The 14,624-nt window shown below is 43.7% G+C and overlaps 8 non-coding genes across 8 annotated transcripts; all 8 read right to left on the bottom strand.

The window, feature by feature from the left end:
• Nucleotides 1-703: 703 nt before the first annotated feature.
• On the bottom strand, nt 704-775 carry TRNAG-UCC (transfer RNA glycine (anticodon UCC)). The gene has a single exon. It is a non-coding gene; the product is annotated as a tRNA-Gly (tRNA).
• A 1,513-nt stretch (nt 776-2,288) lies between these two features.
• TRNAG-CCC (transfer RNA glycine (anticodon CCC)) lies at nt 2,289-2,360 on the bottom strand. Its single transcript has one exon. It is a non-coding gene; the product is annotated as a tRNA-Gly (tRNA).
• Nucleotides 2,361-3,889: 1,529 nt separating this feature from the next.
• On the bottom strand, nt 3,890-3,961 carry TRNAG-UCC (transfer RNA glycine (anticodon UCC)). The gene has a single exon. It is a non-coding gene; the product is annotated as a tRNA-Gly (tRNA).
• Nucleotides 3,962-5,483: 1,522 nt separating this feature from the next.
• TRNAG-CCC (transfer RNA glycine (anticodon CCC)) lies at nt 5,484-5,555 on the bottom strand. Its single transcript has one exon. It is a non-coding gene; the product is annotated as a tRNA-Gly (tRNA).
• Nucleotides 5,556-7,088: 1,533 nt separating this feature from the next.
• TRNAG-UCC (transfer RNA glycine (anticodon UCC)) lies at nt 7,089-7,160 on the bottom strand. The gene has a single exon. It is a non-coding gene; the product is annotated as a tRNA-Gly (tRNA).
• Nucleotides 7,161-8,673: 1,513 nt separating this feature from the next.
• TRNAG-CCC (transfer RNA glycine (anticodon CCC)) lies at nt 8,674-8,745 on the bottom strand. Its single transcript has one exon. It is a non-coding gene; the product is annotated as a tRNA-Gly (tRNA).
• Nucleotides 8,746-11,861: 3,116 nt separating this feature from the next.
• TRNAG-CCC (transfer RNA glycine (anticodon CCC)) lies at nt 11,862-11,933 on the bottom strand. The gene has a single exon. It is a non-coding gene; the product is annotated as a tRNA-Gly (tRNA).
• Nucleotides 11,934-13,462: 1,529 nt separating this feature from the next.
• On the bottom strand, nt 13,463-13,534 carry TRNAG-UCC (transfer RNA glycine (anticodon UCC)). Its single transcript has one exon. It is a non-coding gene; the product is annotated as a tRNA-Gly (tRNA).
• Between the last annotated feature and the right edge of the window lie 1,090 nt (nt 13,535-14,624).

A 14,624-nucleotide genomic window follows, 5' to 3' on the forward strand; every position in this document is an offset into this window, starting at 1 on the left:
CTCCGACGCTCTCTGTCTCTCTCTCTCTCTGTGATCCTAGTGCTTGCATGCTCAGTATTTGGCTTTACCTGGGAGCCAGAGATCTACCCGGTGAGGGCTTGCCGGTATAAGGCTTTAGAGCGTTTGGGAGCGTTCGGTACATGAGAGGACGTTGGACTGGAAGCTATGCAAATTTGAAGCATCCAAACTTCCTGCTGCAGTCGGAGGCTCTTTCCATGGACATCTGCCTTTTGGATTCCTCTAAACTTGCCCTCTGATGAAACATTTTGTGAGCTGCAGTTACCTCCGACGGCTACAAGGTGGTGCTACATTCAGGTGAGGGCACAAGTATGCACAAAATGTTGGGGACTTTTGCCAGATTTATTGCTGGATCTTGCATATTTTTTTCAGAGGCTAAATATTGCCTAGGAAATGCTTTTTAACATAGAGATGCTGGAGTTAAAATGTCTGGTCGGGCCTCAGCCCTTTCATTGTCTGCCCACTGTAACATATTTTTTTACCAGTACATGTGAGTGGTGACTCTGCTTTATGAAACTTATCATATATTAGGACAATGAATATAGCAGAAGGGGCGATCGAAATGCTTGCCTACATATTTGTTTATTTTTTATATAATGGCTGATTAACCTCTTAATTATATTACCATTTTGTGAAATGTTGCTTTAAAATATATCCTGCTTGCAGAATATATAAGTATTTGTACTGCGTTGGCCGGGAATCGAACCCGGGTCAACTGCTTGGAAGGCAGCTATGCTCACCACTATACCACCAACGCCCTCTGATCTTTGCGCTCTCGGTTCTAAACATTAGGACCCTGAGTTCAATGACTATCATGCACCAGCTTCAATGGTGCATTTGGTTTAGATACCAACATGAAAAGCAATAGAAAGTTTTTGTAGAGGGTAAGGAACTGGGATTGAAACCAAGGACAAAGCTGTGCAGAAGAGAAGAATGGAAAGCAGCAATACAAATAATAGATATGAACACATAGAGGCAGCATGGGAAGCAAAGCAGGGAAGAGAAATAGAGAACATTCCATGAAATGCCCAGGAGATAGATAAGAGCAGAACAAAAAAGGGAAGAATGAAATTCAAAGCCTCCACATAAAAGTGTTTGAAGGTCCCACCAGTCATTCATGCTTATTATTGTGTGCCTTTACTTTCAAAGTACAGTGTGGAGCTTTTGACGATCCCTCTCTTGTATTTCAGCAGACACAGATAGTTGAGAAGTCTTTTCTCACATAGCTGGCACAAGCTTGCGCTTTTCCTTGCTGGTAGCGTGGAAATGACAGCTTGGTCCTTGGAAGTAAAATCAAGCAAAATTAGCAGAGGATGGTTTCGATCCATCGACCTCTGGGTTATGGGCCCAGCACGCTTCCGCTGCGCCACTCTGCTCCGTTGTGAAAGTGTTCTTTTTATGCAGATAAGGAGCATTAGGCAGAGTAGCATGGGATTGGTCTGGCTCTCACCTCATTTGCATAAGTATATCCCAAGGCATGCTGGGTGCAGAAAAACTTCATCTTCCCCTCTCACAATCAGTAATAACTGAAAGTCAGACACTCTTAGGCACTAGCCGTTTCAGGCCTTTATCAAGACAGTAGCTCTTGAACCATCTCTCTCTCGCTCTGTGATCCTAGCACTAGCATGCTCAGGATTTGGCTTTACCTTGGAGCCAGAGATATACCCGGTGAGGGCTTGCCCGGTGTGAGGCTTTTGAGCGTTTGGGAGCGTTGTGGACGTTGGACAGGAAACTATGCGAATATGAAGCCTCCAACATTCCTGCTTCAGTGAGTGGTTCTTTCCATGGACATCTGACTCTTGGATTCCTCTCAACTTGCCTTCTGATAAAACATTTTGTGAGCAGCAGTTTCCTTCGACAGCTACAAGGTGGCGCTACATTCAGGTGAGAGCACAAGTATGCACAAAATGTTAGGGACTTTTGCCAGATTTATCGGTGGATCTTGCATATTTTTTTCAGAGGCTAGATATTGCCTAGAAATGCTTTTTAACATAGAGATGCTGGAGTTACAATGTCTGGTCGGGCCTCAGCCCTTCCATTGTTTGCCCACTGTAACAAATTTATTACCAGCACATGTGTGTTGTGACTCTGCTTTATGAAACTTATCATATATTAGGACAATGTATGTAGCAGAAGGTGCGATTGAGATGTTTGCCCACGTATTTGTTTATTTTTTTATATATGGTTGATTAATCTGTTCGTGAAATTTCCATTTTGTGACATGTTGCATTACAATATATCCTGCTTGCAGAATATATAAGTATTTTCAGTGCGTTGGCCGGGAATCGAACCCGGGTCAACTGCTTGGGAAGCAGCTATGCTCACCACTATACCACCAACGCCCTCTGATGTGTTAGCTCTCGGTTCTAAATATTACGTTGCAGAAATCAATGACTATCTTGCACCAGCTTCAATGGTGCATTTGGTTTAGATACCAACATGAGAAGCAGTAGAACGTTTTTTGCAGAGGGTAAGGAACTGGGGATTGAAACCAAGGACAAAGTTGTGCAGAAGAGAAGAAATGAAAAGCAACAGTACAAATAGTAGAAATGAGCATATATAGGCAGCATGGGAAGCAAAGCAGGGAAGAGAAAGAGAACATTCCATGAAATGCCCAGGAGATAGATAAGAGCAGAACAAAAAGGGAAGAATGAAATTCAAAGCATGCCCAGAAAGTTGTGTGAAGCTCCCACCAGTCATTTATGGTTATAATTGTGTGTCTTTACTTTCAAAGTACAGGGTTGTACCTTTCACGATCACTCTTGTATTACACAGACACGAATAGTTGAGAAGTCTTTTCTCACATAGCTGGTACAAGCTTGCACTTTTCCTTTCTGGCTATGTGGAAATGACAGCTTGGTCCTTGGAAGGAAAATCAAGCAAAATTAGCAGAGGATGGTTTCGATCCATCGACCTCTGGGTTATGGGCCCAGCACGCTTCCGCTGCGCCACTCTGCTCCTTTGTGAAAGTGTTCTGTTTATGCAGATGAGGAGGCATTCAGAGAAGTGACGTGGGATTGGTCGGGCTCTCACCTCATTTGCCTAAGTATATCGCAAGGCATGCTGGGTGCAGAAAATCTTTATCTTCCCCTCTCACAATCAGTCACAACTGAAAGTCCAGACCCTCTTATTCACTAGCCGTTTCAGGCCTTTAACAAGACAACAGCTCTCCGACGCTCTCTGTCTCTCTCTCTCTCTGTGATCCTAGTGCTTGCATGCTCAGTATTTGGCTTTACCTGGGAGCCAGAGATCTACCCGGTGAGGGCTTGCCGGTATAAGGCTTTAGAGCGTTTGGGAGCGTTCGGTACATGAGAGGACGTTGGACTGGAAGCTATGCAAATTTGAAGCATCCAAACTTCCTGCTGCAGTCGGAGGCTCTTTCCATGGACATCTGCCTTTTGGATTCCTCTAAACTTGCCCTCTGATGAAACATTTTGTGAGCTGCAGTTACCTCCGACGGCTACAAGGTGGTGCTACATTCAGGTGAGGGCACAAGTATGCACAAAATGTTGGGGACTTTTGCCAGATTTATTGCTGGATCTTGCATATTTTTTTCAGAGGCTAAATATTGCCTAGGAAATGCTTTTTAACATAGAGATGCTGGAGTTAAAATGTCTGGTCGGGCCTCAGCCCTTTCATTGTCTGCCCACTGTAACATATTTTTTTACCAGTACATGTGAGTGGTGACTCTGCTTTATGAAACTTATCATATATTAGGACAATGAATATAGCAGAAGGGGCGATCGAAATGCTTGCCTACATATTTGTTTATTTTTTATATAATGGCTGATTAACCTCTTAATTATATTACCATTTTGTGAAATGTTGCTTTAAAATATATCCTGCTTGCAGAATATATAAGTATTTGTACTGCGTTGGCCGGGAATCGAACCCGGGTCAACTGCTTGGAAGGCAGCTATGCTCACCACTATACCACCAACGCCCTCTGATCTTTGCGCTCTCGGTTCTAAACATTAGGACCCTGAGTTCAATGACTATCATGCACCAGCTTCAATGGTGCATTTGGTTTAGATACCAACATGAAAAGCAATAGAAAGTTTTTGTAGAGGGTAAGGAACTGGGATTGAAACCAAGGACAAAGCTGTGCAGAAGAGAAGAATGGAAAGCAGCAATACAAATAATAGATATGAACACATAGAGGCAGCATGGGAAGCAAAGCAGGGAAGAGAAATAGAGAACATTCCATGAAATGCCCAGGAGATAGATAAGAGCAGAACAAAAAAGGGAAGAATGAAATTCAAAGCCTCCACATAAAAGTGTTTGAAGGTCCCACCAGTCATTCATGCTTATTATTGTGTGCCTTTACTTTCAAAGTACAGTGTGGAGCTTTTGACGATCCCTCTCTTGTATTTCAGCAGACACAGATAGTTGAGAAGTCTTTTCTCACATAGCTGGCACAAGCTTGCGCTATTCCTTGCTGGTAGCGTGGAAATGACAGCTTGGTCCTTGGAAGTAAAATCAAGCAAAATTAGCAGAGGATGGTTTCGATCCATCGACCTCTGGGTTATGGGCCCAGCACGCTTCCGCTGCGCCACTCTGCTCCGTTGTGAAAGTGTTCTTTTTATGCAGATAAGGAGCATTAGGCAGAGTAGCATGGGATTGGTCTGGCTCTCACCTCATTTGCATAAGTATATCCCAAGGCATGCTGGGTGCAGAAAAACTTCATCTTCCCCTCTCACAATCAGTCATAACTGAAAGTCAGACACTCTTAGGCACTAGCCGTTTCAGGCCTTTATCAAGACAGTAGCTCTTGAACCATCTCTCTCTCGCTCTGTGATCCTAGCACTAGCATGCTCAGGATTTGGCTTTACCTTGGAGCCAGAGATATACCCGGTGAGGGCTTGCCCGGTGTGAGGCTTTTGAGCGTTTGGGAGCGTTCGGGACGTGAGTGGACGTTGGACAGGAAACTATGCGAATATGAAGCCTCCAACATTCCTGCTTCAGTGAGTGGTTCTTTCCATGGACATCTGACTCTTGGATTCCTCTCAACTTGCCTTCTGATAAAACATTTTGTGAGCAGCAGTTTCCTTCGACAGCTACAAGGTGGCGCTACATTCAGGTGAGAGCACAAGTATGCACAAAATGTTAGGGACTTTTGCCAGATTTATCGGTGGATCTTGCATATTTTTTCAGAGGCTAGATATTGCCTAGAAATGCTTTTTAACATAGAGATGCTGGAGTTACAATGTCTGGTCGGGCCTCAGCCCTTCCATTGTTTGCCCACTGTAACAAATTTATTACCAGCACATGTGTGTTGTGACTCTGCTTTATGAAACTTATCATATATTAGGACAATGTATGTAGCAGAAGGTGCGATTGAGATGTTTGCCCACGTATTTGTTTATTTTTTTATATATGGCTGATTAATCTGTTCGTGAAATTTCCATTTTGTGACATGTTGCATTACAATATATCCTGCTTGCAGAATATATAAGTATTTTCAGTGCGTTGGCCGGGAATCGAACCCGGGTCAACTGCTTGGGAAGCAGCTATGCTCACCACTATACCACCAACGCCCTCTGATGTGTTAGCTCTCGGTTCTAAATATTACGTTGCAGAAATCAATGACTATCTTGCACCAGCTTCAATGGTGCATTTGGTTTAGATACCAACATGAGAAGCAGTAGAACGTTTTTTGCAGAGGGTAAGGAACTGGGGATTGAAACCAAGGACAAAGTTGTGCAGAAGAGAAGAAATGAAAAGCAACAGTACAAATAGTAGAAATGAGCATATATAGGCAGCATGGGAAGCAAAGCAGGGAAGAGAAAGAGAACATTCCATGAAATGCCCAGGAGATAGATAAGAGCAGAACAAAAAGGGAAGAATGAAATTCAAAGCATGCCCAGAAAGTTGTGTGAAGCTCCCACCAGTCAGTCATTTATGGTTATAATTGTGTGTCTTTACTTTCAAAGTACAGGGTTGTACCTTTCACGATCACTCTTGTATTACACAGACACGAATAGTTGAGAAGTCTTTTCTCACATAGCTGGCACAAGCTTGCACTTTTCCTTTCTGGCTATGTGGAAATGACAGCTTGGTCCTTGGAAGGAAAATCAAGCAAAATTAGCAGAGGATGGTTTCGATCCATCGACCTCTGGGTTATGGGCCCAGCACGCTTCCGCTGCGCCACTCTGCTCCTTTGTGAAAGTGTTCTCTTTATGCAGATGAGGAGGCATTCAGAGAAGTGACGTGGGATTGGTCGGGCTCTCACCTCATTTGCCTAAGTATATCGCAAGGCATGCTGGGTGCAGAAAATCTTTATCTTCCCCTCTCACAATCAGTCACAACTGAAAGTCCAGACCCTCTTAGGCACTAGCCGTTTCAGGCCTTTAACAAGACAACAGCTCTCTGACGCTCTCTGTCTCTCTCTCTCTCTGTGATCCTAGTGCTTGCATGCTCAGTATTTGGCTTTTCCTGGGAGCCAGAGATCTACCCGGTGAGGGCTTGCCGGTATAAGGCTTTAGAGCGTTTGGGAGCGTTCGGTACATGAGAGGACGTTGGACTGGAAGCTATGCAAATTTGAAGCATCCAAACTTCCTGCTGCAGTCGGAGGCTCTTTCCATGGACATCTGCCTTTTGGATTCCTCTAAACTTGCCCTCTGATGAAACATTTTGTGAGCTGCAGTTACCTCCGACGGCTACAAGGTGGTGCTACATTCAGGTGAGGGCACAAGTATGCACAAAATGTTGGGGACTTTTGCCAGATTTATTGCTGGACCTTGCATATTTTTTTCAGAGGCTAAATATTGCCTAGGAAATGCTTTTTAACATAGAGATGCTGGAGTTAAAATGTCTGGTCGGGCCTCAGCCCTTTCATTGTCTGCCCACTGTAACATATTTTTTTACCAGTACATGTGAGTGGTGACTCTGCTTTATGAAACTTATCATATATTAGGACAATGAATATAGCAGAAGGGGCGATCGAAATGCTTGCCTACATATTTGTTTATTTTTTATATAATGGCTGATTAACCTCTTAATTATATTACCATTTTGTGAAATGTTGCTTTAAAATATATCCTGCTTGCAGAATATATAAGTATTTGTACTGCGTTGGCCGGGAATCGAACCCGGGTCAACTGCTTGGAAGGCAGCTATGCTCACCACTATACCACCAACGCCCTCTGATCTTTGTGCTCTCGGTTCTAAACATTAGGACCCTGAGTTCAATGACTATCATGCACCAGCTTCAATGGTGCATTTGGTTTAGATACCAACATGAAAAGCAATAGAAAGTTTTTGTAGAGGGTAAGGAACTGGGATTGAAACCAAGGACAAAGCTGTGCAGAAGAGAAGAATGGAAAGCAGCAATACAAATAATAGATATGAACACATAGAGGCAGCATGGGAAGCAAAGCAGGGAAGAGAAATAGAGAACATTCCATGAAATGCCCAGGAGATAGATAAGAGCAGAACAAAAAAGGGAAGAATGAAATTCAAAGCCTCCACATAAAAGTGTTTGAAGGTCCCACCAGTCATTCATGCTTATTATTGTGTGCCTTTACTTTCAAAGTACAGTGTGGAGCTTTTGACGATCCCTCTCTTGTATTTCAGCAGACACAGATAGTTGAGAAGTCTTTTCTCACATAGCTGGCACAAGCTTGCGCTTTTCCTTGCTGGTAGCGTGGAAATGACAGCTTGGTCCTTGGAAGTAAAATCAAGCAAAATTAGCAGAGGATGGTTTCGATCCATCGACCTCTGGGTTATGGGCCCAGCACGCTTCCGCTGCGCCACTCTGCTCCGTTGTGAAAGTGTTCTTTTTATGCAGATAAGGAGCATTAGGCAGAGTAGCATGGGATTGGTCTGGCTCTCACCTCATTTGCATAAGTATATCCCAAGGCATGCTGGGTGCAGAAAAACTTCATCTTCCCCTCTCACAATCAGTCATAACTGAAAGTCAGACACTCTTAGGCACTAGCCGTTTCAGGCCTTTATCAAGACAGTAGCTCTTGAACCATCTCTCTCTCGCTCTGTGATCCTAGCACTAGCATGCTCAGGATTTGGCTTTACCTTGGAGCCAGAGATATACCCGGTGAGGGCTTGCCCGGTGTGAGGCTTTTGAGCGTTTGGGAGCGTTGTGGACGTTGGACAGGAAACTATGCGAATATGAAGCCTCCAACATTCCTGCTTCAGTGAGTGGTTCTTTCCATGGACATCTGACTCTTGGATTCCTCTCAACTTGCCTTCTGATAAAACATTTTGTGAGCAGCAGTTTCCTTCGACAGCTACAAGGTGGCGCTACATTCAGGTGAGAGCACAAGTATGCACAAAATGTTAGGGACTTTTGCCAGATTTATCGGTGGATCTTGCATATTTTTTTCAGAGGCTAGATATTGCCTAGAAATGCTTTTTAACATAGAGATGCTGGAGTTACAATGTCTGGTCGGGCCTCAGCCCTTCCATTGTTTGCCCACTGTAACAAATTTATTACCAGCACATGTGTGTTGTGACTCTGCTTTATGAAACTTATCATATATTAGGACAATGTATGTAGCAGAAGGTGCGATTGAGATGTTTGCCCACGTATTTGTTTATTTTTTTATATATGGCTGATTAATCTGTTCGTGAAATTTCCATTTTGTGACATGTTGCATTACAATATATCCTGCTTGCAGAATATATAAGTATTTTCAGTGCGTTGGCCGGGAATCGAACCCGGGTCAACTGCTTGGGAAGCAGCTATGCTCACCACTATACCACCAACGCCCTCTGATGTGTTAGCTCTCGGTTCTAAATATTACGTTGCAGAAATCAATGACTATCTTGCACCAGCTTCAATGGTGCATTTGGTTTAGATACCAACATGAGAAGCAGTAGAACGTTTTTTGCAGAGGGTAAGGAACTGGGGATTGAAACCAAGGACAAAGTTGTGCAGAAGAGAAGAAATGAAAAGCAACAGTACAAATAGTAGAAATGAGCATATATAGGCAGCATGGGAAGCAAAGCAGGGAAGAGAAAGAGAACATTCCATGAAATGCCCAGGAGATAGATAAGAGCAGAACAAAAAGGGAAGAATGAAATTCAAAGCATGCCCAGAAAGTTGTGTGAAGCTCCCACCAGTCATTTATGGTTATAATTGTGTGTCTTTACTTTCAAAGTACAGGGTTGTACCTTTCACGATCACTCTTGTATTACACAGACATGAATAGTTGAGAAGTCTTTTCTCACATAGCTGGTACAAGCTTGCACTTTTCCTTTCTGGCTATGTGGAAATGACAGCTTGGTCCTTGGAAGGAAAATCAAGCAAAATTAGCAGAGGATGGTTTCGATCCATCGACCTCTGGGTTATGGGCCCAGCACGCTTCCGCTGCGCCACTCTGCTCCTTTATGAAAGTGTTCTGTTTATGCAGATGAGGAGGCATTCAGAGAAGTGACGTGGGATTGGTCGGGCTCTCACCTCATTTGCCTAAGTATATCGCAAGGCATGCTGGGTGCAGAAAATCTTTATCTTCCCCTCTCACAATCAGTCACAACTGAAAGTCCAGACCCTCTTATTCACTAGCCGTTTCAGGCCTTTAACAAGACAACAGCTCTCCGACGCTCTCTGTCTCTCTCTCTCTCTCTGTGATCCTAGTGCTTGCATGCTCAGTATTTGGCTTTACCTGGGAGCCAGAGATCTACCCGGTGAGGGCTTGCCGGTATAAGGCTTTAGAGCGTTTGGGAGCGTTCGGTACATGAGAGGACGTTGGACTGGAAGCTATGCAAATTTGAAGCATCCAAACTTCCTGCTGCAGTCGGAGGCTCTTTCCATGGACATCTGCCTTTTGGATTCCTCTAAACTTGCCCTCTGATGAAACATTTTGTGAGCTGCAGTTACCTCCGACGGCTACAAGGTGGTGCTACATTCAGGTGAGGGCACAAGTATGCACAAAATGTTGGGGACTTTTGCCAGATTTATTGCTGGATCTTGCATATTTTTTTCAGAGGCTAAATATTGCCTAGGAAATGCTTTTTAACATAGAGATGCTGGAGTTAAAATGTCTGGTCGGGCCTCAGCCCTTTCATTGTCTGCCCACTGTAACATATTTTTTTACCAGTACATGTGAGTGGTGACTCTGCTTTATGAAACTTATCATATATTAGGACAATGAATATAGCAGAAGGGGCGATCGAAATGCTTGCCTACATATTTGTTTATTTTTTATATAATGGCTGATTAACCTCTTAATTATATTACCATTTTGTGAAATGTTGCTTTAAAATATATCCTGCTTGCAGAATATATAAGTATTTGTACTGCGTTGGCCGGGAATCGAACCCGGGTCAACTGCTTGGAAGGCAGCTATGCTCACCAGTATACCACCAACGCCCTCTGATCTTTGCGCTCTCGGTTCTAAACATTAGGACCCTGAGTTCAATGACTATCATGCACCAGCTTCAATGGTGCATTTGGTTTAGATACCAACATGAAAAGCAATAGAAAGTTTTTGTAGAGGGTAAGGAACTGGGATTGAAACCAAGGACAAAGCTGTGCAGAAGAGAAGAATGGAAAGCAGCAATACAAATAATAGATATGAACACATAGAGGCAGCATGGGAAGCAAAGCAGGGAAGAGAAATAGAGAACATTCCATGAAATGCCCAGGAGATAGATAAGAGCAGAACAAAAAAGGGAAGAATGAAATTCAAAGCCTCCACATAAAAGTGTTTGAAGGTCCCACCAGTCATTCATGCTTATTATTGTGTGCCTTTACTTTCAAAGTACAGTGTGGAGCTTTTGACGATCCCTCTCTTGTATTTCAGCAGACACAGATAGTTGAGAAGTCTTTTCTCACATAGCTGGCACAAGCTTGCGCTTTTCCTTGCTGGTAGCGTGGAAATGACAGCTTGGTCCTTGGAAGTAAAATCAAGCAAAATTAGCAGAGGATGGTTTCGATCCATCGACCTCTGGGTTATGGGCCCAGCACGCTTCCGCTGCGCCACTCTGCTCCGTTGTGAAAGTGTTCTTTTTATGCAGATAAGGAGCATTAGGCAGAGTAGCATGGGATTGGTCTGGCTCTCACCTCATTTGCATAAGTATATCCCAAGGCATGCTGGGTGCAGAAAAACTTCATCTTCCCCTCTCACAATCAGTCATAACTGAAAGTCAGACACTCTTAGGCACTAGCCGTTTCAGGCCTTTATCAAGACAGTAGCTCTTGAACCATCTCTCTCTCGCTCTGTGATCCTAGCACTAGCATGCTCAGGATTTGGCTTTACCTTGGAGCCAGAGATATACCCGGTGAGGGCTTGCCCGGTGTGAGGCTTTTGAGCGTTTGGGAGCGTTGTGGACGTTGGACAGGAAACTATGCGAATATGAAGCCTCCAACATTCCTGCTTCAGTGAGTGGTTCTTTCCATGGACATCTGACTCTTGGATTCCTCTCAACTTGCCTTCTGATAAAACATTTTGTGAGCAGCAGTTTCCTTCGACAGCTACAAGGTGGCGCTACATTCAGGTGAGAGCACAAGTATGCACAAAATGTTAGGGACTTTTGCCAGATTTATCGGTGGATCTTGCATATTTTTTTCAGAGGCTAGATATTGCCTAGAAATGCTTTTTAACATAGAGATGCTGGAGTTACAATGTCTGGTCGGGCCTCAGCCCTTCCATTGTTTGCCCACTGTAACAAATTTATTACCAGCACATGTGTGTTGTGACTCTGCTTTATGAAACTTATCATATATTAGGACAATGTATGTAGCAGAAGGTGCGATTGAGATGTTTGCCCACGTATTTGTTTATTTTTTTATATATGGCTGATTAATCTGTTCGTGAAATTTCCATTTTGTGACATGTTGCATTACAATATATCCTGCTTGCAGAATATATAAGTATTTTCAGTGCGTTGGCCGGGAATCGAACCCGGGTCAACTGCTTGGGAAGCAGCTATGCTCACCACTATACCACCAACGCCCTCTGATGTGTTAGCTCTCGGTTCTAAATATTACGTTGCAGAAATCAATGACTATCTTGCACCAGCTTCAATGGTGCATTTGGTTTAGATACCAACATGAGAAGCAGTAGAACGTTTTTTGCAGAGGGTAAGGAACTGGGGATTGAAACCAAGGACAAAGTTGTGCAGAAGAGAAGAAATGAAAAGCAACAGTACAAATAGTAGAAATGAGCATATATAGGCAGCATGGGAAGCAAAGCAGGGAAGAGAAAGAGAACATTCCATGAAATGCCCAGGAGATAGATAAGAGCAGAACAAAAAGGGAAGAATGAAATTCAAAGCATGCCCAGAAAGTTGTGTGAAGCTCCCACCAGTCATTTATGGTTATAATTGTGTGTCTTTACTTTCAAAGTACAGGGTTGTACCTTTCACGATCACTCTTGTATTACACAGACACGAATAGTTGAGAAGTCTTTTCTCACATAGCTGGTACAAGCTTGCACTTTTCCTTTCTGGCTATGTGGAAATGACAGCTTGGTCCTTGGAAGGAAAATCAAGCAAAATTAGCAGAGGATGGTTTCGATCCATCGACCTCTGGGTTATGGGCCCAGCACGCTTCCGCTGCGCCACTCTGCTCCTTTGTGAAAGTGTTCTGTTTATGCAGATGAGGAGGCATTCAGAGAAGTGACGTGGGATTGGTCGGGCTCTCACCTCATTTGCCTAAGTATATCGCAAGGCATGCTGGGTGCAGAAAATCTTTATCTTCCCCTCTCACAATCAGTCACAACTGAAAGTCCAGACCCTCTTATTCACTAGCCGTTTCAGGCCTTTAACAAGACAACAGCTCTCCGACGCTCTCTGTCTCTCTCTCTCTCTGTGATCCTAGTGCTTGCATGCTCAGTATTTGGCTTTACCTGGGAGCCAGAGATCTACCCGGTGAGGGCTTGCCGGTATAAGGCTTTAGAGCGTTTGGGAGCGTTCGGTACATGAGAGGACGTTGGACTGGAAGCTATGCAAATTTGAAGCATCCAAACTTCCTGCTGCAGTCGGAGGCTCTTTCCATGGACATCTGCCTTTTGGATTCCTCTAAACTTGCCCTCTGATGAAACATTTTGTGAGCTGCAGTTACCTCCGACGGCTACAAGGTGGTGCTACATTCAGGTGAGGGCACAAGTATGCACAAAATGTTGGGGACTTTTGCCAGATTTATTGCTGGATCTTGCATATTTTTTTCAGAGGCTAAATATTGCCTAGGAAATGCTTTTTAACATAGAGATGCTGGAGTTAAAATGTCTGGTCGGGCCTCAGCCCTTTCATTGTCTGCCCACTGTAACATATTTTTTTACCAGTACATGTGAGTGGTGACTCTGCTTTATGAAACTTATCATATATTAGGACAATGAATATAGCAGAAGGGGCGATCGAAATGCTTGCCTACATATTTGTTTATTTTTTATATAATGGCTGATTAACCTCTTAATTATATTACCATTTTGTGAAATGTTGCTTTAAAATATATCCTGCTTGCAGAATATATAAGTATTTGTACTGCGTTGGCCGGGAATCGAACCCGGGTCAACTGCTTGGAAGGCAGCTATGCTCACCACTATACCACCAACGCCCTCTGATCTTTGCGCTCTCGGTTCTAAACATTAGGACCCTGAGTTCAATGACTATCATGCACCAGCTTCAATGGTGCATTTGGTTTAGATACCAACATGAAAAGCAATAGAAAGTTTTTGTAGAGGGTAAGGAACTGGGATTGAAACCAAGGACAAAGCTGTGCAGAAGAGAAGAATGGAAAGCAGCAATACAAATAATAGATATGAACACATAGAGGCAGCATGGGAAGCAAAGCAGGGAAGAGAAATAGAGAACATTCCATGAAATGCCCAGGAGATAGATAAGAGCAGAACAAAAAAGGGAAGAATGAAATTCAAAGCCTCCACATAAAAGTGTTTGAAGGTCCCACCAGTCATTCATGCTTATTATTGTGTGCCTTTACTTTCAAAGTACAGTGTGGAGCTTTTGACGATCCCTCTCTTGTATTTCAGCAGACACAGATAGTTGAGAAGTCTTTTCTCACATAGCTGGCACAAGCTTGCGCTTTTCCTTGCTGGTAGCGTGGAAATGACAGCTTGGTCCTTGGAAGTAAAATCAAGCAAAATTAGCAGAGGATGGTTTCGATCCATCGACCTCTGGGTTATGGGCCCAGCACGCTTCCGCTGCGCCACTCTGCTCCGTTGTGAAAGTGTTCTTTTTATGCAGATAAGGAGCATTAGGCAGAGTAGCATGGGATTGGTCTGGCTCTCACCTCATTTGCATAAGTATATCCCAAGGCATGCTGGGTGCAGAAAAACTTCATCTTCCCCTCTCACAATCAGTCATAACTGAAAGTCAGACACTCTTAGGCACTAGCCGTTTCAGGCCTTTATCAAGACAGTAGCTCTTGAACCATCTCTCTCTCGCTCTGTGATCCTAGCACTAGCATGCTCAGGATTTGGCTTTACCTTGGAGCCAGAGATATACCCGGTGAGGGCTTGCCCGGTGTGAGGCTTTTGAGCGTTTGGGAGCGTTGTGGACGTTGGACAGGAAACTATGCGAATATGAAGCCTCCAACATTCCTGCTTCAGTGAGTGGTTCTTTCCATGGACATCTGACTCTTGGATTCCTCTCAACTTGCCTTCTGATAAAACATTTTGTGAGCAGCA

The sequence above is a fragment of the Lissotriton vulgaris genome, chromosome 9 (assembly GCF_964263255.1).
Source record: "Lissotriton vulgaris chromosome 9, aLisVul1.2, whole genome shotgun sequence".
Lineage (NCBI taxonomy): Eukaryota > Metazoa > Chordata > Amphibia > Caudata > Salamandridae > Lissotriton > Lissotriton vulgaris.